Source organism: Danio rerio, chromosome 25 (genome assembly GCF_052040795.2).
Source record: "Danio rerio strain M-AB ecotype USA chromosome 25, GRCz13ab, whole genome shotgun sequence".
Lineage (NCBI taxonomy): Eukaryota > Metazoa > Chordata > Actinopteri > Cypriniformes > Danionidae > Danio > Danio rerio.
In genome coordinates this window covers 16,319,984-16,345,894 of record NC_141045.1, presented here as the reverse complement: position 1 = coordinate 16,345,894, position 25,911 = coordinate 16,319,984, and the positions used below count along the sequence as shown (strand labels likewise).

The following is a 25,911-nucleotide window of genomic DNA, read 5'->3' as shown; positions in this document are numbered from 1 at the left end:
GTTCCCCGTGTTTGTGTGGGTTTCTTCTGGGTGCTTCAGTTTCCCCACAAATCCTAAGACATGCAGTACAGATGAATTGGGTAAGCTAAATTGTCCGTGTGAATGAGAGTGTATGGGTGTTTACAGTGATGGGTTGCAGCTGGTAGGGCATCCGCTGCATAAAAAATATGCTAGATAAGTTGGTGGTTCTTTCCGCTGTGGCAACCCCTTATTAATAAAGGGACTAAGCCAAAAATAAAATGAATGAATGAATGAATTTTAAAGTGTTCATATGATTTATTTACAATACAGTTTGTAAAGTAATGTTTTCTGTCTTTTAGTAGATATATTATATAAGAGACTATTATATAAGATATTATATAAGAGGCTTTGATATCCAAATAAGTGGATCTAATTGGATTTGAAATGTAAACATCAAATAAATGTTAAAAATGTATTATTTTTTATTTCATATATTAAAGTCTAAGTTTTTTTTTATGATACTCCCAAAATCATTCCGCATAAAATCCGCAAATTGCCAGAGGCAAAATAAGAATAGCAGTCCAGAGGCCAAAACCAACAAGGTTAGCAAGCAGCATCAGACCGAGTGAAACAATGAGATTTTGAACTAATTTGAAGTATGTTTCATTTAAAATATCAGAAAACCATGTACACAATTATTGTATGAATGATTTATTAAGTGAGGCAGTGGCACAGTAGGTAGTGCTGTCGCCTCACAGCAAGAAGGTCGCTGGGTCGCTGGTTCGAACCTCAGCGCAGTTGGCGTTTCTGTGTGGAGTTTGCATGTTCTCCCTGCCTTCGCGTGGGTTTCCTCCGGGTGCTCTGGTTTCCCCCACAGTCCAAAGACATGTGGTACAGGTGAATTGGGTAGGCTAAATTGTCCGTAATGTGTGTGTGGATGTTTCCCAGAGATGGGTTGCTGCTGGAAGGGCATCCGCTGCATAAAAACTTGCTGGATAAGTTGGTGGTTCATTCCGCTGTGGCGACCCTGGATTAATAAAGGGACTAAGCCGACAAGAAAATGAATGAATGAATGATTTTTTTGGTTTATAACTTTTGACCAATAGGTGGCAGAGTTACAAATTTGATATGCTGTGGTCAGTGTTAGGTGACAATGACAGACCTCATGTATATAAATGTCCTCTATCATTGTGCCAAATTATAGTTCCTTCCCGCATACGGTTATATGGGCTACCATTCAAATCCGCCAGAAGCAGAATAATAATAATAGGAACATCAACAAAAGCAATAGGGGCCTATGCACCTGCAGTGCTTGGCCCCTAATTAAGAAGTGGTCACGTTCCTTACAAAAATTGACCATAGTTATATTTTATAGTAAAATTGTAGTAATACATTTGTATAACCCGTTTTACTACAAAATATAAATTAAAACTATGGTAAGATTTGCAAAGCCGTAGTCAATTTCTGGTTATTGTTGGCAGCCAGGGAACCACACATTAACTGTGGTTTTGCAAATGTTAACCATAATAAGTATAGTACAAAATTGTGGTTATATTGGTGTAAGTTAATGCACCAAAAAATGGTTACTACAATTTTCTATAAGAAAAACCATGATTAATTTTCATTCGCTATTAAAATACTTTGAACAAGGACTACTGTAGGGTATTACATAAGAAATATGGGCTCGTTCTCACAATTTTTGACAAAAAAAGTGTGCTAACAATGTTAGCTATAGTTTTGAAATACTTGTTTGTAATCAGGACACAGCTAAACCAAAACTATTTGTATAAACTAGACTTCTGACTTTGTGTTTAAACGAAGATAGTGTTTGAATTTGTAACGCGCTGTAACGAAACCATTGTTTGCTCTATGTTCACTCAGTAGAACATCATGATTTGGCTGATGTATGCGCAATTTAAGCTCAGCGGTTCAGGTAGACAATTAAAAAGTCTTGGTTTTTCACTCTCTCTGACTATGCTGACCATATACCATCCGCAGTTTGATAGAACAGGAGCAGAAGTGGGTTTTCGCCCACAGGCAAACACATGAGTGATGCAGTGAAGCAGACTGTGTGCACAGATGTGTCTCACTGCTGTTCAGCTTTATAACTCACTAGACTGTGTCACCACACTAGTCTTTTGTTTATACAGACCAGAAGTGCTGCATTGTTTTATTGGCTGGATGTCTGGACTGAGATAAGACAAGGAGTTCATGTTTCTTATGCGTTTTCATATAGCGGTCTATCGGATTTGTCTTCTGAAAAATAAAAAAGACAGAAACAATTTTATATAATTAAAGAAGAAAAACACTTTAGTTTAGGTCACAATTCATGTTACAAACTACCTGCCTGTTATTAAGATATTAACTGTTCATTAGTTGTTATAAAGTATGATCTTATTATCCCTAATCCTAACCAAAACCTAAACCCAACTTCTACCTTAACTATTAATAAACAGATAATTAGTAGTTTAGTAAGCTAGTAGTGCTAGTTAGCCCAGAGATGGGTTGCAGCTGGAAGGGCATCCAGTGCGTAAAACATATGCTGGATAAGATGGCGGTTCATTTCTGCTGTGGCGACCCCAGGTTATTAAAGGGACTAAGCCGAAAAGAAAATGAATGAATAAATTAGTAAATGCTAGTTCAATGTTTGTTAATACTGTTACTGAAATACTAAGTACTAAATGTCTTAATAAAATGTATAGCAAAAATATATTGTATAAATATATTAATAATTAACTTTTTTTTGTGTGATATTTAATATTTTTGGTTCCTGTTTTTTTTGTTTTTGTTTTGTTTTCTTTGGTCGATTTTTAGTTGTCTGGTTGTAATTTGTTTTCTTTGTAGCTGTTTTTTTGTTAAATCATTTGTAAAATAGTTTTAAAACATTCTATTATATAAACGTTTATATAAACTTTTTAATGTGACATTTGTTCATGTTTTTGTTTAGTTTTGTTTTGTTTTATATGTTTTTTTTGTGGTTTGTAGTTTACATAAATAGTTACAAGGAAAAAGTAACATTTCTCTGAAAATGTAATTCTTTTTCAAATATTTGCTAAGTTATGTTTATAAAAGCAAGGAACTTTTGTTATAATATTTAATATCCAATCATTCTTTTCTTCCGGAGAAAGGCTTTTTAGTTGGCTAGAATAAAAGAAGGTTTAAAATTTGTAAAAAATATTTTTTATGGTCGTATTGTAAGATTTTTTTTGATTGGCTACAGAACAAACCACCATTGTCCAATCCCACATGGAAAGAACCTATATGAGAATATATGCGCATATATATATATATATATATATATATATATATATATATATATATATATATATATATATATATATATATATATATATATATATGAAACATATATGCAGTATATATGCACATATATGATAATATATTTGCTGCATTTATGTGTATATACTGTATACACAAAATTGATGTGCATATATGTGCATGCAAATACAGGCCATATAAGTCTCCTGTATTGCTTCTTTATATCACATATAAGCCTTATTTATACATACAAGATATATCTGATATATAGCTCATATCTCACTTTGGCAACTGTCATAGCTCATATTTTTTATTATCAAGGCAATAATATGAACTGACTAAAAACTATGCAAAACACGTATGTGCGAACACTTGAAATTAGTATTACATGTAATTGGCAGGCGACGCAGTAGGTAGTGCTGTCGCCTCACAGCAATTAGGTCGCAGGCTCGAGCCTTGACTGGGGCAGTTGGTGTTTCTTTGTGGAGTTTGCATGTTCTCCTTGCGTTCGTGTGGGTTTCCTCCGGGTTTTCCAGTTTCCCCCACAGTCCAAAGACATGCGGTACAGGTGAATTGGGTAAGCTAAATTGTCCATAGTGTATGAGTGTGAATGAGTGTGTGTGGATGTTTCCCAGAGATGGGTTGCGGCTGGAAGGGCATCCGCTGTGTAAAAACGTGCTAGATAAGCTGGCGGTTCATTCCGCTGTGGCGACCCCGAATTAATAAAGGGACTAAGCCGAAAAGAAAATGAATGAATGAATGTTACTGGCATGTTTAGGAATTTAACTATGGCAAAGTGAGAGGAGATGGAAAGCTATGATGTCTACTAATTCCTGAAACATTTACAAAGTCAATTTCTTGTAACCAGATAGTGGAAAAGAAGGAAATGCATTACAAAATGGTTTTGTGTTTTAATTTTTTCTGTTCAGTTTTTTTGTCTTATTTTAGTTCTTGTACTATATTTTTTCTTTTACTATTTGATTGTGTTTTAGTAAATAAAACATTTTAATTTCTTTTATTTCTGTTGTCTAGCAGTTATGGATTTTAATACTTTTACCAATATATAAGCAAACATATAGGTGAACATATATGTGCTTATATGCAAACAAATATACATGTATAAATGAACCTGTACAGGTACATGTGTGCACGCATATTTGTACAAATAAATGTACAAATAATATAGGAAAATTTTATATATGTCACATATATAAAAAACCTTTTTCAAAACATATATCTTTATATGGATTTTTTCTGTGTGGGATTATGACTTGTCTAGTTAAACTAACTTGACTAGCTAAAGTAATTAACCAAGTTAAGCCTTTAAATTGCAATTTAAACTAGTATACTAGTATCAACTGAGTACTATTATCTTGTAAAATAACTAATAAAATATTAAGGCAAAGGGCGAGGCAGTGGCTCACAGCAAGAAGGTCGCTGGGTCGCTGGTTCGAACCTCGGCTCAGTTAGCGTTTCTGTGTGGTGTTTGCATGTTGTCCCTGCCTTTGCTTGGGTTTCCTCCGGGTGCTCCGGTTTCCCCCACAGTCCAAACACATGCGGTACAGGTGAATTGGGTAGACTAAATTGTCCGTAGTGTATGTGTGTGTGTGTGTGAATGTGTGTGTGGATGTTTCCCAGAGATGGGTTGTGGCTGGAAGGGCATCTGCTGCGTAAAAACTTGCTGGATAAGTTGGTGGTTCATTCCGCTGTGGCGACCCCGGATTAATATCGGGACTAAGCCGACAAGAAAATGAATGAATCAATGAATCAAGGCAAAGGCGATATAAATAAGTTATTAGAATTGAGTATTTTGTTTAAAATGTGTTAAAATCACCATTGAAATGAGAGGGGTCTGGCTGCAGACTCGGTGCAGTGCAATCTGAGCTGCATCCAATGCTTTTTAATGTGCTCACCTAACCCCACCCTTAACCCTACTCATCACAGTGACGTCACTTGCTCCATTGAGTGCATTAAGTCTGACATTGCATCGCCGAGTGATGCAATCTCAGCTTGCATCATAAAGGCTGCATCCAAATACTATTGATTGAAATTAAATAAACTCTCTATAACAAAAAACAATCCATTAAAATCTCCATTAAACAGCATTTGGGATCAATTTAAAAATTAAATTAAATATGACAGACTTCTGCCCTGAAATATACGTTTATCTATTTAATAACTGGTTTGACTTGACGTTAGTGATATGCGCTGATATTTTGTTATCTATTTTAATGACGTTCAAATGTCTGACAATTCCAGATATACTACATTTCTAATTATTAGATTTTTTCTTGTAATTAAAAAAATAAATAAAAAATACTGTTGTATTGAAACAAATACTGCTATATAATGTGAATACAATATATATATATATATATATATATATATATATATATATATATATATATATATATATATATATATATATATATATATATATATATTATATTGTCCACCCTATCCAACTTTCTGATATTGACTGTAATGTAGTAACCTTTTATAAAGCTGGACCTTTTGTAATGCTGCTTTGTAACAATAATTATTGAGAAAAGTGCTTTACAAATAAGCAATCAATTTGAATTCAATTGAGTTGAATTAAATACAACATACATACCCCTAAACGGAGCACAGAAAGCCATTTACTGAGGTTAAGGAGGCACTAGTTACACATGTAGGCCAGTCACACAGCCGGGCATCTGCCATTCCTCTCAGGCCTTGCCAGCAGATATTAGCCTGCGTCGGAAAGAGAGAAAGAAAACAGAGAATAAAAGACTGTAATAGGATTACATCTGTTAACATGCTAGATAAGAGTGGAGTGGGGGCTGAGCTTAAGGGGGCCCTCATTCTCCATCCTTGCCGATAGGGAAAAAGACAGAAAGAAAGAGAGAGAGAGAGAGAGAGAGAGAGGGAGAGAGAGAGGGAAAAAAGGGAAAGGGGGATCAAGCCTTCGGGCTGGAGCCTCATGTGTGTTTTACTGCCACAAAAAGCCCATCTTGGATCAGAGAGAAAGAGATGGAGAGAAAGCAAGTGTCTCTGGAGACTCGTCTGATCCCTGAGCTCATTGTCATGCGGACTTAATGAAAATGTTTGGCTTGCTCTCTTAATTAAAGATCATTTCCATTTCCATTTGGAGAATCATGTGATCCATATGGGCAAAGAGCTCTTGGAAAATCAGCCTTTAATGGCATTAATATCTGATCACTTAATGTGCTGTGTAATTATTCAGCTCTGTTCGGTGTCGCTGGTGAACAAACAAGTTTTTTGGTTCACTGTAGCAATGATACTACAATTAAAGTGTCATTTTTGTTTCTTTGTTTTTTGAGTCTTAGACTTGTTTAAAATAGGGATAGAGATCTATTAAAAAACAGTTCAATGACATTACAGCAAATAAAAAAACATAAAAATACTATACATTTATAATAATAATAATAATAAATAACAGTAATTTGAACATTTATACCTTAAATTAAAAAGATTAATAATAACTCCAACTTTATTAAATTCAAATAATATATAATAAATAAATAAATAATACAAAAAATAGTAATAACAAAACATAATTCATAATATCCACAATTCTTATTCTAATCAAGTGGACATTTAAAAAATTATTATTATTATTATTATTATTATTATTATTATTATTATTATTAATAATAATAAACTTAAAACTTTTTTGTTATTTTAACCCTAAATTTTTACCCTAAATCAAACTAATAATAAAAATTTGAACATTTATACCGTAAATTAAAAAGATCAATAACACCTCTACCTTTATTAAATTCAAATAATAAAATATATAATATATAAATAACACAAAAAATTATAAAAAAAACTTAATTCAAAATATCCACAATTTTGTTCTAATCAAGTGGACATTTTTTAAATATTCATATTAGTCAAAAATAAATAAAAAACAGAAAAATAGATATTATAAAATAATAGAAATATATTTTTGTTATTTTTAGTAATAGGTAATTAATAGTTAAGTAATATTTTCCACCTTTCTTAAAATAATAATAATAATAATAATAATAATAATAATAATAATAATAATAATTCCACCTTAAATGATATAAATTCTATTCATATTTATACCTATATAAAAACAAAATGAAATGAATAATACACAATAATAAATAAATGTATTGAAATATAAATGTAAGATTAGATTATATACAAATAGTAAAAACATTAGATTATATTAGGTTATAATATTTCTCAATGTTAAATGTTAACAATATTAATCAATTGTTGACAATAGGGTTGCCGGTGGAGGGGATATCCTCTAGGTAAACTGATAAGTTGGTGGTTCATTCCGCTGTGGCGACCCCTGATTAATAAAGGGACTAAGGCGAAAAAAAATGAATGAATAAATAAATGTTTACATTTGAAAAAAACTTGTCAAATGCATATTTTAAACAAAAATTTTAACAGATTTTTTTCAAATCTCTAGAGTCTTCGCTCATCCTTGACCCGAATTCATAAAGCAAAGAAAGACTCATTTTGTGGAGCCTTCAAAAAATCACAATGCTGATATGCGAAATATTCAAATGAAAATGAGCTCTTCCCATTTTTTTGTCTGCTTAAAGCTCATTAAATAATACAGTTAAAGAAAAACAATAGCTGAGCTAATCACGCTCGCTGCACGAGAGAGGAGATTTCCCATGGGGAAAGGGGATGAATTTTACCAACACAGTAATTCAGTCCGTTAATCAGCTTCTCAAAAGGCCTGGCAAATGGACGGCTGATGTAAAACCATTTGATATCAAATCAAACCCTCACTAGCGTCTCTAAATTGGCTTTCTTCCCCTAAAGATGGTAAAAGTTAATTAAGCACTCAACGGGTTTATGGTGTTTAAATTAAAATATATCGCTCTCATTGTGTAGCTATCACAGGAAAAGACGCCTGGCCGACTAATGGCAGGATGGAAATGGATAATGTAAGACAAAAAGGCTTGTTCTGCATGCCTGTGAGTTTGTGGCCCTCAAACGAATGTTATTTCTGCTTTATAGGAAGAATGTTGGCTCTGTTTCTGCACCGTTTTAACCTTTATTAGACGATGAGGGAGATGAAAGTTGTCACAAAAATGTACACAAACTCTCCGACATGCTACAATAAGGCCAATTATCAGAATGATACGGTTACAGGAAGAACAGTTAACATTCATAAAACTTCTCCATTGCACAAAAATTGGTGTCAAGTGAAAAAGGACACTTGGGAGCCCAAGAACCCTCTGGTGGTCAGGTGATCATTGTGGTTTTTGTCTTATAGCAGTTTCATCCTTTGGATCTTGATCTCATTCAAATACTCTTCACACAAAGTAAAAAAAAAAAGTTCTTTGAATAATGGGTTACTATGTTCTTTAAAAAACTTTTATCAGCAAAAAATACCTTCATTTTTAAAGGAATCCTTTATACAGGACACTTGGGAGCTAAATTACCCTCTGGTGATCAGGTGTCTTTGCTTTGTTTTAATTGAGCACTAGTGATGGGTCGTTCTTGAACGATTTGCCCATTTTGAATGAATCTTCAATGTGACTCGGGAAAGACGAGTCCTCTCAGAGAGTGATTCGGTCATCCGTGGATGCACACAGTTGTGCAGGTGGTTTCGTTCATTTTTCAAGACTTTTGAATCCTTGGGTTTGAGTCACTTGTTCATCATGTAAAAGACAGAAGCCAATCATATGCATTTAGAGCCGGAAAAAGATTTGTTCCATTCATTTCGTGAGTCATCACACTTTACATGCTGCCCAGTCTGTCACTTGATGAACAACTTAAAACCCAAAGAAAGGTGAACTAATTCATACTCCCTTCCGGCTCAGACTGCATTGGCTAGATTATATGTGACTGTCAATGTCACGAGAATGAACCACTCAAATCTGAAGACATGAAGAGGTGAGCTGAGCCAAAAAACAAAGTGGAATCATATACAAAAGACTAGGTAAAGAATGAATAATTATTTTCTCTTACTTATAGCTTTCTACTTATGACTTCATTGTAGTGTGATCAACCGTTGGGCTAGTTGTAGATGTGTTTGGAAGCAGCTTTTAACATATTAATGATATTTTGGCAAATTGAACGAAACAAATGAAGTAACTCAAAAAAAAAAAAAGATTTGTTCATCTCGATGAAAGAGACCCAAAGATCTGAGTCAGTAAAATGATCTGAACCTCCCATCACTATTGAGCACTAACCTGTATTTGGTTCAATATTTTATTTTATCTGAAGACAGAACATGGATCTGCAACTGGTTGTGTAGATTTTTAAAATGCTCTTCACATTAAAAAAGACATTTGAAGCCAAAAATGGTTCTTCACAGCCAATGCTGGAAAAAAAAATCACCTTTATTTTTAATAGTAAACATCAGTTCTTTATTTTAAGTTAAACATGAGATATGCTTATTTAAAATAATCTTTTATACAGGACGCTTGGGAGGCAAAGGACCCTGTGATCAGTGATCAGGTTTTGGGGTTTTTTGTCTTTGCTGGCATTGTTTTAATTGAGCATTAACTTGTAGTAGTTTCTTCCCTTACTTCATCTGAAAGACTAAATTTAGATATGGATCTCATTCAAATGCTCTTCACTCTAAGTTTTTTGAATAACAGTTAACTGTAATGCTCTTTAAGGTGTCAAAAATAGTTCTTCACTGGCAAAAACTGCTCTTATTTTTTAATAGTGAACAGCATTTCTTTAATATGAGTTAAACAGTACATACAGTATACTTATTTAAAGAAATCTTTTATACAGTACACTTAGGAGCAAAATGACCCTCTGGTGATCAGGTGTCTCTGCTAGCGTTGTTTTAATTGAGCACTAACCTGTATTGGTTTAAATACCCCATTTTATCTGAAGACAGAACATGGATCTGCATCTGGTTGTTAAGATTTTTAAAATAAGTAAAATAAAATATTTGAAGCCAAAAATGGTTCTTCGCGGCCATTGCTAAAAAATAAAAAAAAATTGCCTTTATATTTAAAAGTGGACAACAGTTCTTTAATATAAGTTAAACATGAGATTTGATTAGTTAAAGGAATCCTTTAAACAGGACACTTGGGTGCCAAAGGACCCTCTGGTGATCAGGTGCTGTGGTTTATTCCCAAAAAAAAGGTACAAATGTTTCTTTTTTAAAAAGTCTCTCTGCTGGCAATGTTTAAATGCACTGTTGTCTTGTAGTGGTTCCAATCACTTTCTTTCTCTGAATGAAAGAACTTGGACAGAAATCTGGTTGGTTTAATTGGTCAAAATTTTATTTTCACACTAAGAAGAAATAAGAGTAGAACTACTAAGTGTAATGTCCTTTAGGAACGCCTATAATAGTTCTTTACTCGCATTGCTGAGTAAGACATTTGATTATGCAAAAGAATACTTTAAACAGGAAATTCGGGAGTCCAAGGACTCTCTGGTGATCAGGTGTTGTGTTTATTTATTTTAATATCCCTGCTGGCATCGTTTTAACTAAGAGCTGTCTTGTAGTGGTTCCAATCCCTTTGTTTCTTTGAAAACAGAACATGGCTCTGGATCTAAAAAACAAACAAACAAACCGACGAAAAAAACTTAACTTTTGCATATTTTAAAATAACCGACTTTCATGACAAGATGAGCTGAGGTGCAGAGATAGACTTTACTCCAAATTTGTAGAAGTAAATGTCTAAAATAAATGATTTCAATAATTGGCAATGATGACCATGACCCATCAAGCTTTAAAACAACAAAAGTCATAATAAAATAAGTGCTTAAATTGGAAAGATATATGTTTTTTTAATGATACTAAAATAACACTGGACCTCAAACTATTTTTTTAATTTACACTAGATTTAAAAGTACAGCTGTATCCTGTGCAATATAAATAAGTAGAAGCACAGAACTCTCATTTTAATGAAAATATTTATGTTAAAAAACATAAGAGCTTAAACTCCTCACAGAAGCAGATGCACTTAAATATTACATTTCAGTAATATGTAAAAAATGCTAATACAAAATTTCAGCAATGGCTTTACCAAGAGTGAGCTTTAAGTGGAAAGAGGTGGCTGATATGTTATGCAAATGCTGTCTAAAAAGCATTAATATAATTCGACGGTGTGAATGTGTTAATATTTTACTCTGCAGGGCCACGAGGGGTGGAAACAGCTCTGCCTCGCTGCTGTCCGTCATTCAATGCAAATCAATTAAGATTAAGGTTAATATACGATCAGCTAGACCACATAAAATGCATGTCTTAATAACCTCTATGCTTTTATTAATACTGTAGATGCCCAACATACAGGTTTAAATAGTACCATATCTCAGGAATCACTTATGGAAAAGGGTTTCTGGGCAGTAGAGATATGGAATATAACATTATGTCTACACTGCAAGCAAATGATCTTCACTTCTGGTGTAAATGGGGTGTAATTTTGATTACGTTGATGTTTTGCAATGGTGATTGGTTTATTAAACAGAAAACAGTACAATCAAGTATATTTTAAAGGGACAGTTAACCTTTTAGATAATTAGAAACGAGAAACTGTGTATATACACCCACCCGTCACTTTATTAGGTACAGCTTACTACCGGGTTGGACCCACTTTTTGCCTCCAGAACTGCCTTAATCCATCATGGCATAGATTCAACAAGGAATTGTAAATAATTCGCAGAGATTTTGGTCCATAACTATTTAATTTGGTCCATATTGACTTAATAGCATCACGCAGTTGCTGCAGATTTGTCGGTTTGAGTACAGTTAACTCATAGTCATGTTCAAGAAACCAGTCTAAGATGATTCACGCTTTAACATGGCAGGTTATCCTGTTGGAAGTAGTTATCAGAAGATGGGTACACTGTGGTCATAAAGGGATGGACATGGTCAGCAACAATACCCAGGAAGGCTTTTTTTCTTTTTTAAACCATTCTTTGTAAACCCTGGAGATGTGTGTGCCTGAAAATCCCAGTAGATCAACAGTTTCTGAACTACTCAGTCCAGCCCGTCTGGCACCAAAAACCACGACTTGACCATGTCTGTTGTACATGCCTAAATACATTGAGTTGCTGCCATGTGATTGGCTGATTAGAAATTAGCATTAACGAACAGTTGGACAGGTGTACCTAATAAAATGACCGATGAGTGTATGATCTCCACTATAAAAAAGTGGAAATCGTGAGGAAGCCTAACACACAACTGAGAGAATTAACCTCACAATTCTGAGATTTAAACTCTGATTTTTAACACACTTTTGAGTATTAATGTGGCAATTTTGAGTTATGAACTTGCAATTGCCAGTAAATATCTCATTATTCTTTTTTTTTCTCAAAAAGACAAAAGTCAAACAAAAAAAATCTAAATTGTGAAAATATCTACATAACTCCAATCAAACTATGTTGAAGTTCTGAGAAAATGACAGAACTGTAGAACTGCGATAATCAGAATTGTGAGAAAAAAGGAGATAAACTCTAAAGGCCATTGTTACACTAAACTTTTGATTCTATTGACTTTAATTCATACACATACAAATGCTTCAGACCAAAAATGAGTGCAAATATATTTTTGATTTATTTCAGTTTTGGTCTGACCTGACTCTGACATGCAAATTTGCATCACGTGAATGCATGAGACCAAAAGAAAATCTAAATATGACCTTTCTCTGTACAGATTTTTTTTGCTTTTTTTGTGGCACTGTTTCAATTAATTTTGCATTCTCAGTGTATGGCTTCATTTGCAATAAATAAAGGCAGGCTTCTAAGAAAATCTAAAAACTGCTAAATATAAACTTAAAATGATAAGAAATACAGTCAAACTTGCTAGAAATCCTTTAAATTTCAGATTATGAGAAAAAGTTGGAGTTCTAGGAAAAAGGTTTAAATTGTGAGATATAAATGCAAGATCTATTTCTATTTCTACTGTATTTCTGTAAATGCAAGGTCTGTTTAGTCTTTCAATTAAACAGTTTTTATCTTATATCTGAAAGATACAGCCAATTTATCTCCAGGCTACTTTTTTTCTTTTTTCGTTTTTTTTTTTGCACAGAGCAGCATTTTTGACCCATTCCTGAATTCCTAAAATGTGTTTATAAATGCAAGCACATGGCGAATCTGTAATTAAAGCATTTCTCCCCAGAAAATGCTTTGTAAGGACTTTTCCTAATTTTTTCCCCATTTACTCAATTGACCTTGACTTTGCCAAGCACATTCCTGGCAATATTACCATCACTCATTTTCTGATCATCCAACCTCAGGTCCTATCAATTAAAATCTCAGCACAACCTGATTATACCAGAATAAATGGTCAAAGTTCTAAGAAAAAAAAGTCTAAATTGTGGGTAACACTTTACAACAAGGTTGTATTAGTTAATGTTTTTAATGCATTTACTAACATGTACAAACAATGATTAATACATTTATTATTATATACATTTATTGTTCATGTTAGTTAACATTACTTAATGAAAATACACTTGTTCATGTTAAGTCACGGTGCATTAACTAATTTTACCAAGCATGAATTAGGAGTTTATAAGGCATTAGTAAATGTTGAACTATGATTAATAAATGCTGTACAAGTAAATGTTAGTAAATGCATGAACTATTAAAACCTTATTGTACTGAATTATGAAATGCAAACTCTTTCTCAAAATTCTGGGTTTACATCTTACAAGTTCACGTTATAAGCTTGCAAATTGTGAGTTAGCATACTGCATTTCAGAAATTTTTAAAACTAAAGAAAGTCAAAACTGCAAAATATAAACTCTGAACTGTGACAAATATCAAGCCTGTAAACTCAGTAGTTATAATTATGAAAAATGTGAGAAAATTTTAAGAAATTATGTTGCAGTTCAGAGAAAAACATCAAAGTACATATTCAGTTTTTAGCACAATTCTTAGTTCATATGTAAATATAAATTTGCAATAATACAATTTACAAGTTACAATTTTTTTGTCAATCAAGAAAAAAGTCCGAATTCTCAGTCAATCTCAGAATTATGACAGATAAGTCTATAAACTGACTTTTTTAGTGCTGGAACTTTGTTTCAATAGTACGTTTATACAGCCTCACGATGAAACATAACAATTTTATGTATTGTCAGAAAAGTACTAATGCATACAATTTCATTGGTAAGAAAGCGTACAATTTTTAAAATGAGGCATGCCCCAAACCCCAACCCTAATCCCAATCATCATTGGGGCCTGAGCAAATCATACAAATTAATATGAATTAGCAACTAAATCAAAGGCTTATATCCAAAGTGCGAATTATACATTGATGACCAGGGTGGGGTCAACTTTTTCACTAACACTAGTTGTGTAATTTAAGCTTCAGTTAATGAAATCCATGTATTTCAATTACATCTCATTTATTATTGAAATGTATTTTAGTTTTCAGTGTTTTGGGGATATTTAGTGTATTCTGACCCTACAGTATACTCAGATTTGCTATTTCAGAGGTTACTGTACACAAAAAAATATATAATTTTTTTGCTTGATTAAACTACTTAATTAAAATCAGCTGAAACATATTTCATTGGGACAACTTATTTTTTTATGTTCAATCCACATTAATTTTTTTAAAGTGTTAACTTAACTCAATCGATTTGTGTTGGGTCAACATGAATGAATTATGTGGAACCCTGCATTTTTTACAGTTAAACTATACAAACTATGCAGCAATTTTACTTTACTTTTAGGCTGTATGTGGAAACAAAGAAGAAAAGTGCCTTGAACACTTACTGTGTATCAGTGATCTACATCTGCCGGTTTCTGAATTTTCAAAAAAAAAAAAAATTTATAGACTGAGTAGCACAGTTTTGGTAAAAAAAAGGGGGTGGTAGGGACGGTCAAATGTATTTTTATAATGTATTATCTATATTTTAATTATCAATATTATTTAAGAAACAATTCGTAGCAACTATTTCTCACTATTAAAAGGACTTAATTAATTAGGGGGGTGTTATCTTATAATCTTGAAATCCAATCCAGTTTGTTTAATTATTAGTGGATTTATTAGTGGATTAACCTTAATCAAACGACAAATAAACCTAAAGTTGCAGCCTGCTTGCCTAATTCTACTCCTTTGTCTCCGGCCTATTTTGTTTTTGCAAAGAACAGCGTTTTTTACACATTCCTGAATCCCGCTCTTTGAAATGTGCATTTTAAGGCGAATCTGTAATTAAAACACCTTACTTATCAAAACGAGTAAACAATCTCGCTCAAGCCTCCCCAGAAAATGCTTTGTAAGGACTTTCCCTCCATTTTTCCCCCCATTTACTCAATTGACCTTGACTTTGCCAAGCACATTCCTGGCAATATTACCATCACTCGTTCTCTGATCATCCAGCTTTAAAGTCCCATCAACTAAATTATCCCCATATCCTGATTATACCCGAAAACCGTCCCGATATGGAAGCTGCCACATTCAAATATTAATATTCAAATTAAAATATAATTTATTACATTATCTCGCTTCTCAGACCGACTCTGTAATTTTTATTGGAGGCACATAATTTACATAGACGTTCGCATAAGACCTGTCCGCGGCCATTAAATTAGCCTCGCCTGAATAATTAGATACTCATCTTAAAGCGAGAGGGGTCTGTGTAAAAGATAAGCGCATGGTGAACTGTGGAAGACCTCTGCGATTCACACATTCGCAATGACATGTGACAGAGTACATATGCTCGCAGTGGAGGAGTCCTTTAGTACTAATTAACACTGCTGGCCTGCTAACGAACTGCGCCGAAAAATAACACAGGCCTCAGGCATCGTTAAATGAACTCGCACACATTTTATATACAGCGTCAATGGAGTGTGCTTAAATGTAAATGTACACAAAGACTGAAGTGGTTTTCGGGACAACCTGATCAAATTGGTGGAATAATATCGGGACCAGCTTATGTAAATGAAATGGTCTTTTATGGTATTTTATACTAATAATTTGATCATTAAAAAGCCATGATAAACACTTTAAATTATTATATAATTAGTAAATGTTTTTTAGTCTATTTTATTTATAACATTTAATTATAACATTACAACATTATTTATCATAATTACAACATTTCTTTAAATTGATTTTTAAGATTATTTTGCATGTTAAAATCTAGAACGCGGTGTCACGGTGGCGCAGTGGGTTGCACGATTGCCTAATAGCAAGAAGGTCACTGGTTCGAGCCTCAGCTGGGTCAGTTCACATTTCTGTGTAGAGTTTGCATGTTCTTTCTGTGTTTGCGTGGGTTTTCTCCAGGTGCTCTAATTTCCCCCACAAGTCTATTGTGGGGGAAATTAAATTAAATTAAAGATGTGCTATTGGTAAATTGGTAAAGCTAAATTGTCTGTAGTGTATGTGTCTAAATGGGTGTGTATGGATTTTTTTCAGTGATGGGTTGCAGCTGGAAGGGCATCCACTGCGTAAAACATATGGTGGATACGTTGGAGGTTCATTCCGCTGTGGCGACCCCAGATTAATAAAGAGACTAAGCCGAAAAAAAATAAAGTTTGGTAAAATGGCGAGAAGTAAGATTCTCTGGTCTGATGAGACCATGATAGAACTTATTGGCCTTAATTCTAAGTGGTATGTGTGGAGAAAACCAGGCACTGTTCATCACCTGTCCAATACAGTCCCAACAGTGAAGTATGGTGGTGGCAGCATCATGTTGTGGGGGTGTTTTTCAGCTGCACGGACAGGATAACTGGTTGCAATTGAAGGAAAGATGAATGCAGGCTAGTACAGGGAAATCCTGGATGAAAACTTTCTCCAGAGTGCTCAGGACCTTAGAGTGGGCCAAAGGTTTACCTTCCAACAAGACAATGACCCCAAGCACACAGCTTAAATAACAAAGGAGTGGCTTCGCAACAACTCCTTGTCTGTTCTTGAATGGCCTAGCCGGAGCCTTGACTTAAACCCAATTGAGCATCTCTGGAGAGACCTAAACTGGCTGTCCACCAACGTTTACCATCCAATTAACAGAACTGGAGAGGATCTGCAAAGAGAAATGACAGAGGATCCCCAAATCCAGGTGTGAAAAACTTGTTGCATCTTTCCCCATGTATTAGATCAAAAGTATGCTTTTACTAAGTACTCAGGACTATGTGATATTTCAGTTTTTTTCTTTTTACTAACTCTGCAAAAAAAGTAATCAATTCTGTGTTTTTCTATCAATATGGGGTACTGTGTACACTAATGTACACATAATGTACACATAATGTACACATAACATAATGTTACACATAATGTACACATAATGTACACTGTGTACACATAATTGGATGGTAAACGTAGGTCGAGGTGGACACCCATGACATGTGGAGTCCCACAAGGCTCGATTCTGGCACCTCTCCTGTTCAACCTTTACATGCTCCCTCTGAGCCAAATAATGAGAAAGAATCAAATCTCCTACCACAGCTATGCTGATGACACTCAGATCTACCTAGCCTTACTGCCTAATGACTACAGCCCCATTGACACCCTCTGCCAATGCATTGATGAAATTAAAAATTGGATGTGCCAAAATTTTCTTCAGTTAAACAAAGAGAAAACTGAAGTCATTGCGTTTGGGAACAGAGATGAGGTTCTCAAGGTGAATGCGTACCTTGGCTCTAAAGGTCAAACGACAAAAAATAAGGTCAAGAATCTTGGTGTGACTCTGGAGTCAGATCTGAGTTTCAACAGTCATGTCAAAGCAGTTAGTAAATCAGCATACTATCATCTCAAAAACATAGCAAGAATCAGATGCTTTGTTTCCAGTGAAGACTTAGAGAAACTTGTTCATGCTTTTATCAGCAGCAGGGTGGATTACTGTAATGGACTCCTCACTGGCCTTCCCAAAAAGACAGTCAGACACTTGCAGCTCATCCAGAACGCTGCAGCCAGAATTCTGACCAGAAGCAGGAAATCAGAGCACATCACACCTGTCCTCAGGTCTCTACACTGGCTGCCAGTTACATTCAGAATAGATTTTAAAGTATTATTACTGGTCTATAAATCACTAAATGGCCTAGGACCTCAATACATTACAGATATGCTCACTGAATACAAACCAAACAGATCACTCAGATCTTTAGGATCATATAAACTAGTAGTTCCAAGAGTTCAGTCTAAGCAGGGTGAATCTGCCTTCAGCCACTATGCTCCTCACTGCTGGAATCAGCTTCCAGAAATGATCAGATGTGCTCCAACATTAGGCACATTCAAATCAAGACTGAAAACACATCTGTAAAGCACTTTGAATTGCCACTGTGTATGAAATGTGCTATATAAATAAACTTGCCTTGCCTTGCCTAATAAGCTTAAATGTTTTTAGTGTATATATATATATATATATATATATATATATATATATATATATATATAAACAAGGAGATGTGAAACTGACAACAGGGGTGAGGATCCAAATGCAGGGTTTTATTGACAGGATGGTCAGGCAGGCACTGATCAACACAGGAGCAAACAGATGTATGAGGGCATTCCAAGTAGAAATAGAAATGGTCAAAAGGCTGGCAGCATACAACACTGAAGTCAAGGCAAAGAAAAAACGTGTCGTAAAGTCACTAAACATAACAAGACTCAGCAATAAGTGTCTCAAAGTTAGCCGTATATATATATATATATATATATATATATATATATATATATATATATATATATATATATATATATATATATATATATATATATATATATATATATATATATATATGTGTCTGTAATTAGTACCTGAGAAACATTAGCTGTGTGTTTGCAATCAGTCAGAATCAGGAGCCGGTTGTGTGTGTGTTGCATGACTGGGTCTTGTAGTCCATAAATGGTGTATTTGTAGTCCTTAAGCAATCTGCAGCTACTAGATCGCTGGTGATCATGACTATATATATATATATATATATATATATATATATATATATATATATATATATATATATATATATATATATATATATATACAGTTGAAGTCAGAATTATTAGCCCACCTTTGATTTTTATTCTCTTTTTTAATTATTTCCCAAATGATTTTTAACAGAGCAATACAATTTTCACAGTATGTCTGATAATATTTTTTTTTCTGGAGAAAGTCTTATTTGTTTTATTTCGGCTAGAATAAAAGCAGTTATTAATTTTTTAAAAAACATTTTTGGGACAAAATTATTAGCCCAAAATTATTAGAATTTTTTTTCCGATAATCTACAGAACAAACTATCGTTATAAACTTGATATAAAGTTGATATAAAGTTGGTCTTACTATTTAAAATATATAGTAGGCCCAATTATTGAAAATAATTTGTAATGAATCCATTTTATGAAACAATGTTTGCTGGTTAATAACTTTTCTAAAAGCATTTTATGTCTTAAGTTCATCAGAATATTGCCGTCTGCAGTGTATGTAATTTTCAAGTGCCTCAGCATGTGTTTGAACAGCTTAAATCGCTCTTTCTCTCCATATCTTTCTCACACACAAACACACACACATGCACGCACACTTTCTGAACAAATTTAGTGCCACTCTGGCTGGGTTCAATTAAGCGTGAGTTTTTAACCTTTCCTCCTCTGAATCTTCCTGCCTAAAAGGTCGTCTCTCTTTGGGACTCCACATGGCCATCTGAAAGCACTCTGACTATACATTATTCATGGGACAGAATCTCTTACTGTATATCTCTGCTGCGCTGCATGAAAACACCAGTTTGGTCATTTGGCTTGGTGGCACTCATGCAGGGTCCTCAAACAACTCTCAGCAGACCTTCTCTCAGCACCTTCCTCAGGCACACAAGTAACACTTACAACACCTCTTTTAAAAGAAGACTTATTTGTGTAGTGCTACTATTTCACTTTAGTGTTCAATGATGTATACATACATCAGTATTTTTCTTGGAGTTTGAATCCAACTAAAAAAATAAACATAAAAAATTATACATGGATAAATAGATGTATGGGTGGGTGGAACTATATATCAGATAGATAGATAGATAGATAGATAGATAGATAGATAGATAGATAGATAGATAGATAGATAGATAGATAGATAGATAGATAGATAGATAGATAGATAGATAGATAGATAGATAGATAGATAGATAGATAGATAGATAGATAGAATGACAGAGGAAGGGAAGTACGGATGGACAAACAGATGGAATGATATAGAAGGGTTGATGGATGGAACAAAATAGGATACGTGGATAGATGGAAAAAAGAATAACAGAAAGAACTATAGATGAACGTAATGAAATTACAGACAGAATGATAAATGGAATGACAGAATGAAAAGGATGGATGGATGGATGGATGGATGGATATGTGGAATAAAAATGGATGGATGGATTGATGGATAAAATGACAGATGAATGGATGGATGGATGGAATGACAGATTGATGGATGGAATGATGAATGGATGGATAGATGGAACGATGGACAGAATGACAGACGGAGGGAAGTTGGATGGAATGATAGAAAGGTTGAGACAGAATAATACAGAAAAATGGATGGATGTACAAATGAACAATAAAAGAGTGTATGAATGAATGTAGTGAAATTAATGTCAGAATGATGAATAGAAAAAAAAGATTGATCGAATGATAAAAGGTTTGATGGATGGATGGAATGAGGGAAGGAAGGATGGATGGAATGAGGGAAGGAAGGAAGGTTGGATGGATGGATGACATTACAGATGGATGGAAAGAAGTATGGATAGAATAAACTATAACTGGACAGATGGAATGATGGACGGATGGATGGAAGATAGAGGGTTGATGGATTGTTGGATGGACAGAAAGATGGATGGAAAAATAGAATATAGGGATATGTAGAATGGCGAAATGAAACAAAGATGAAAATACAGATGGATGGACAAAAACTGTTGAATGAATGGCCAAAAATTACCGGATAGATAGATAGAGAGAGAGAGAGAGAGAGAGACTACCAGTGTGTCAAATGAGGCCTATTAATTGCATCAAGTATTCTCCAGCATTGCTCTAGCGCTCATCTCCTCATCATCCCCACACGTTTCTGACACGTTCATCTCCTCCCTCCACAGAGCACCAACATGAGGTGAAGGCTACCAGGCCCAGCCGGGTCCAGCCTCCAGGAGAGAAAGACAGAGCCTCACCACGCTATAACAAACGCTGACAACTACCCGGTAATTATCGGAAGGTAATTTCACTCAATGGACCTTAATTACAGAGCGGGAAACCGTACTCCTCCATTGTGTTGCTGGCTCATGGGGAGCGTTCCAAATCGGCCATCTTAAATTGCGGCCTGACGCGTTGGGCTTGAGGAGCTGTCATCATTTCTCCTCCTTCTGTAGTTAGTCCCCTGGGGTCATTACCAGGTAACTCTTAATCACTTACCTGCAGTAAGCTATTAATTGTAATCCTGCAAATTAAAGATAATCCTAATTAGGATGCAGGGAGGAAATAACTCAGAGCCGGGAGACATGGGAGGTGGATGGGAGAATAAAACGATGAGGGTGCTTTGACATGCCATCCTCAATCTATCTACTGGAGATTCAAAACACACCGAAACGGCGCTAATCATTAATGCGAAGGCTAAAACAGGACTGTTTGCGCCTCACTTAAATGCTCTTTAAATCCATTAGTAGCTGCTAATTTTCCTCCTACTGCAACTTAAAAGAGTTTAACTGAAGTTGTGGGTAATAATAAAACAAGTACTTTAAAACTATACAGAGATATATTTGAATTAAAACTGATATATGATGTTGTTTTTACCAAGGACGAGATCAACCTGTCAATAACACAAGATCCACTAATACTAAAGCACAATAATCCAATCAATTCCCAATGGACAAAATCAAGTCAAGTTTAACATCTTTTCTTGTTCCAAAAGCCATTTCACTTGGATGTACACCCCAACCAGTGGTGTAAAGCAACAAATTACAAATACTCAAACTACTGTAATTAAGTAGTTTTTCCAGGAATCGTACTTAATATACTAAGTACGTAAGTATGTACTTAATAAGTAGTTTTGAAAATGTGTACTTTCCCTTGAGCAAATTTTTAGTGTAGTATCGGTACTTATACTCCACTACCTTCCTTCAACCTGCAGTCACTATTATGTTTTGTTCTGTCTATGGGGGTTAGAAAAATCAGTTCTGTCAAATCAAATTGCACATTAGAAGGTAAATCACATCATAATAAACTACCTCACGACATGGGCGATTTTTAATTGCAGCAAACTGTTTGTAAGCATTTAAAGTGTCCAAGAAGATGTCCAAAATCTTTACATGCTTTGACCCAGAGACTGTTTAGATCCATGTCACTGATGTGAAGATGACGGATGTTTGCTATAGGATGATCGAAATGGCCTTAAACACCCAGCAAGCACAAGAAATGAACATGACGTCAGATTAAAGTTGTACTCCAACTTAGTGGGGACGTTAAATTTTGTTTGGAAATGAAAATTAGGTTGACGTCAGAACTCATCGTCAGGCCGACGTCAATGTCCAACATCCAACCTAAAATCAACCAAATATCAATTTTTAATGATGTAACAGCTTGACGTTGTGTGGATGTTACCACTATGATGTCTATCAGACGTTGGATTTTGGTTGCCATACCTGATTAATAAATGTCAGTAATGGACGTCAATATGACGTTGCTTTAAGATGTTGACTCCACGTTGGATTTTGGTCACTTTCCAACACAACCTTAAATCAACCAAATATTAATCACGTCTTTATTGACCATAAAAATAAAGTTGTCATTAGAATCCGGCTAAACATTAATTTTTGGTCACCTGACGTCATGCTCTAAATCTAACCTAATAATAAACCTAACTCATGATGTTGTTTTTGCGCCTGCTGGGCAATCACTAAATGCACTACAGAAATTTATGTTTACACACATTACATGTAAAAGCCTGAGCTTTTTACAGCGTAATACTCACTACTAACTAGGGTTGTTGTAATACTATTAAATTATGTCACAATATTATACCAGCTGAAGTATCGTGATGCTAAGTAGTATTGCAGAACTGTAATTTATTACTCAAATCCATACGATAAAGAAAAATGGAAGAAATATTATAGTTTATTTGTCATAATAGGCCTACTTGAATTGAATTAATATTTCCCTTATTATTGAAAAAAGTATTTGCACGTCTCTTCACCTAAAATGCGATTGTACCAACAACAAAAAAATACATTAAAATAAAGATACAAATTATACCAAAGGAAATGTATTACAAAAAGAGCATTGTTCCAACATACTTAGAATATCTATAGTGGTAAAAAAATTTTCAATGTTTCCTGTTGCTATTTTTGGGTTTTTCATAGAATGTTTTTTTTTTTTCTTTCAGTCTTATCAGGTAAGAATCCAAAGTAATCCATTGTGTTGTAGCTATTAAATCCTAATGACAGGAGGAGAAATTAACAGATTCAGAAGCATCAGAAAATATGCAATAGGTTACCATAAAAGATGTGCATTCTACACAGTTTTGCAACCTTATAAGGCTCCATAGACTATTCAATTAAAATAGTCTATTGTTGCGCAAATGTGTAATCATTCAATGACTTTTCCACATGCAACATTATTTATTGTAGATAGAGAATTAATGACGACACTACCATTTACAAACTACAGTGGCACAGCCAGTATTTTGGAGTCATAGTATCACGATACTATCATAGTACCGGTAAACCGTGCAACCCACTCACTACTCTCGAGTACTTTTGAAAGGTTTTCGTTTAACTCATAATTTGAGTAATTTTTACAACAGACACTTTAACTCTACTTGCACTACATTTTTAGGCAAGAAATGGTACTTTTACTAAAGTATTATTTTTCTGTACTCTTTCCACCACTGATCCCAACAGGCACTCTGTCATTATGTGATGATGGTGGAGAGGAGAGACTCCCTTGCATAACTGTAAAAAGCACTTTGGGTGCATGGCCACACACAATAAATGCACTATATAAATGCTCATTTTATTACATTACAGGAAAAATGTATTACGTGATAACTGTATGCTTTTTGCATAGTGTACATTAAGCAAACTCTTTCAGGCCTCAGCTCAACTACAGTACAGTGTTTGAGGGTCAAAGTAGATGTTCACAGCAGCAAGTGAAGACCAAACTGTGGTTTACAGTGAATTTATAACAGCCAAGAGATGTTGTTAGGCATGACCCTAAAAAAAAGGGTCTAAACCCCCCTAAGCTATTATAGATTCACTGTAAACTGCTGTGACTGCTTTTATAATGTGACTATTCTTTTTCTTTGGCCTAGTCCAGATAGCCGAATGTCTGCCAAGCAGCAGTAACAGGTAAATGCTAATAGACCAAGACTATAGAATACAAACATGTCACTCATATAGTTTTGAATGGGGAAAAGTGTAACGGTCAATATGGCGAATGAGGCCCCACCTTCTAATACAGGAGCCAATCATCGATCACTATACACTGACTATAGATTTATCTGGGAGCAGAGCTTAGACCACACGTGTGTTCTTTATGACAATTTCTGCAGTTGTTACTACTAATCCTAGGGGTCAGTAAATGCACTGGAAACTCAACAAATACTTGCTTCATTGACATGAAAAATATACCCGCTTAAAGCTTTAAACCTATACTTTTAAATGAACCATCTACACTTGAAAACAAATGTTTTTTTGGTTTTGTAATCTGTATAAAGGACCTCAAGGTACAGTCCATCCCGTCAAATGCACATCATTCCTCGAATGCCCAAAAATTTGAAAATAAAAAGTTGCTGTCATTTTGGGAGTAGAGTTGCCATCAAGACAAAGTTAGGAATAAGTTCAGATCAACAGTGTGATCGAACCAGGCATTATTCAGGGGACTTTAATGTGTAAAAAACATTAGCTTGGCCAACCTGAAAAAAATGCAGATTTTGTTTTATTCCAATGTTTAGAAACCAAACTTATGAGACAGTGGTTGATTAATTTTATTGGTGGGTCTAAATATCTAACATAATTGTTAGCTTGGCAAACAATTTTGGATAATTTTATTCCAAGCCAGGCTCATTCTGATTATGTACAGCTATATGCATTTCTGGAAACAGCAAAATGCGTCCCAAGAGCTACATTTTTTAGCAGTTTTTGTTTTCGCAAATCCACCAGAAGCCGCTGTGTATACTTTTTGATTTCTCAAATTTCTGTTGTGAGTACCATTTGCACCTGCTGTTCTCACGTAAATCAACTTTAAGGCTGCTTTCGACTGACTGACTGACTGACTGACTGACTGACTGACTGACTGAACAACCGACCAATCCCTCATCCTCCCCCTTCGCTAAAGAAAAACAATAGCATTTTAAAAAGCAAAGATTAACCCGTCCATCCCCTTCCCTAAACCAAATCTTAGTATTTTAAAAAGCAAATCCAGAGAAAGAAAAGCCGCCTGATTTTATATTTAATAAATTTATATTAGCTTTTGTTTTTGTCTTACCTGCTTTCTGGAACCATTCTTCACTAGACTCAAACCTTGTTGTCCCAAACAAACTGGTAACCACGTTGAGCTGGTAAGCATGAAATGGAAGCCCTGGTTACATAATCTGCGATCTCCAGAACTGTATATAGGACTACAGTTCAGAATGGGCCTATGTTGGATGTTTCCCCAAGCATAATGCTCCAGAGGTTTTCAAAGTTGGCCTCTGATTGAAATGACTTGTTTTAGCTGGGTGTTTTCTAACTACAGTTAATCAGATCATTATTAACTGGTAAATGATATTCTAAGGTGATCTCTTGCTC

General features: G+C 34.5%; 2 protein-coding genes across 36 annotated transcripts in view; one reads left to right on the top strand and one right to left on the bottom strand.

Moving 5' to 3' along the window:
- LOC147830837 (uncharacterized) overlaps window positions 1-25,911 on the bottom strand; it is a 217,932-nt gene that overhangs the window by 37,332 nt on the left and 154,689 nt on the right. For 2 of the 5 annotated variants that reach the window (XM_087312026.1, XM_087312028.1), the window contains 2 exons: window positions 5,852-5,970; window positions 2,043-2,217 (listed from right to left, as the gene is read on the bottom strand). The gene's annotated coding sequence lies outside the window, so the exon portion shown is untranslated. Of the gene's footprint in view, window positions 1-661; window positions 1,006-2,042; window positions 2,218-5,851; window positions 5,971-25,911 lie in introns of those variants that run through there. The other 3 variants (XM_087312029.1, XM_087312024.1, XM_087312027.1) reach the window with 2 other exon arrangements.
- The window catches only part of pax6a (paired box 6a), an 82,236-nt gene that overhangs the window by 2,649 nt on the left and 53,676 nt on the right, over window positions 1-25,911 (top strand). For 16 of the 31 annotated variants that reach the window (XM_087310341.1, XM_087310320.1, XM_087310328.1 and 13 more), the window contains exon 2: window positions 21,229-21,344. The exons of 2 other annotated variants lie outside the window; for them this stretch is intronic. The gene's annotated coding sequence lies outside the window, so the exon portion shown is untranslated. Of the gene's footprint in view, window positions 1-21,228; window positions 21,523-25,911 lie in introns of all 31 variants that reach the window. 13 more of the 31 variants (XM_087310322.1, XM_087310308.1, XM_087310345.1 and 10 more) reach the window with 2 other exon arrangements.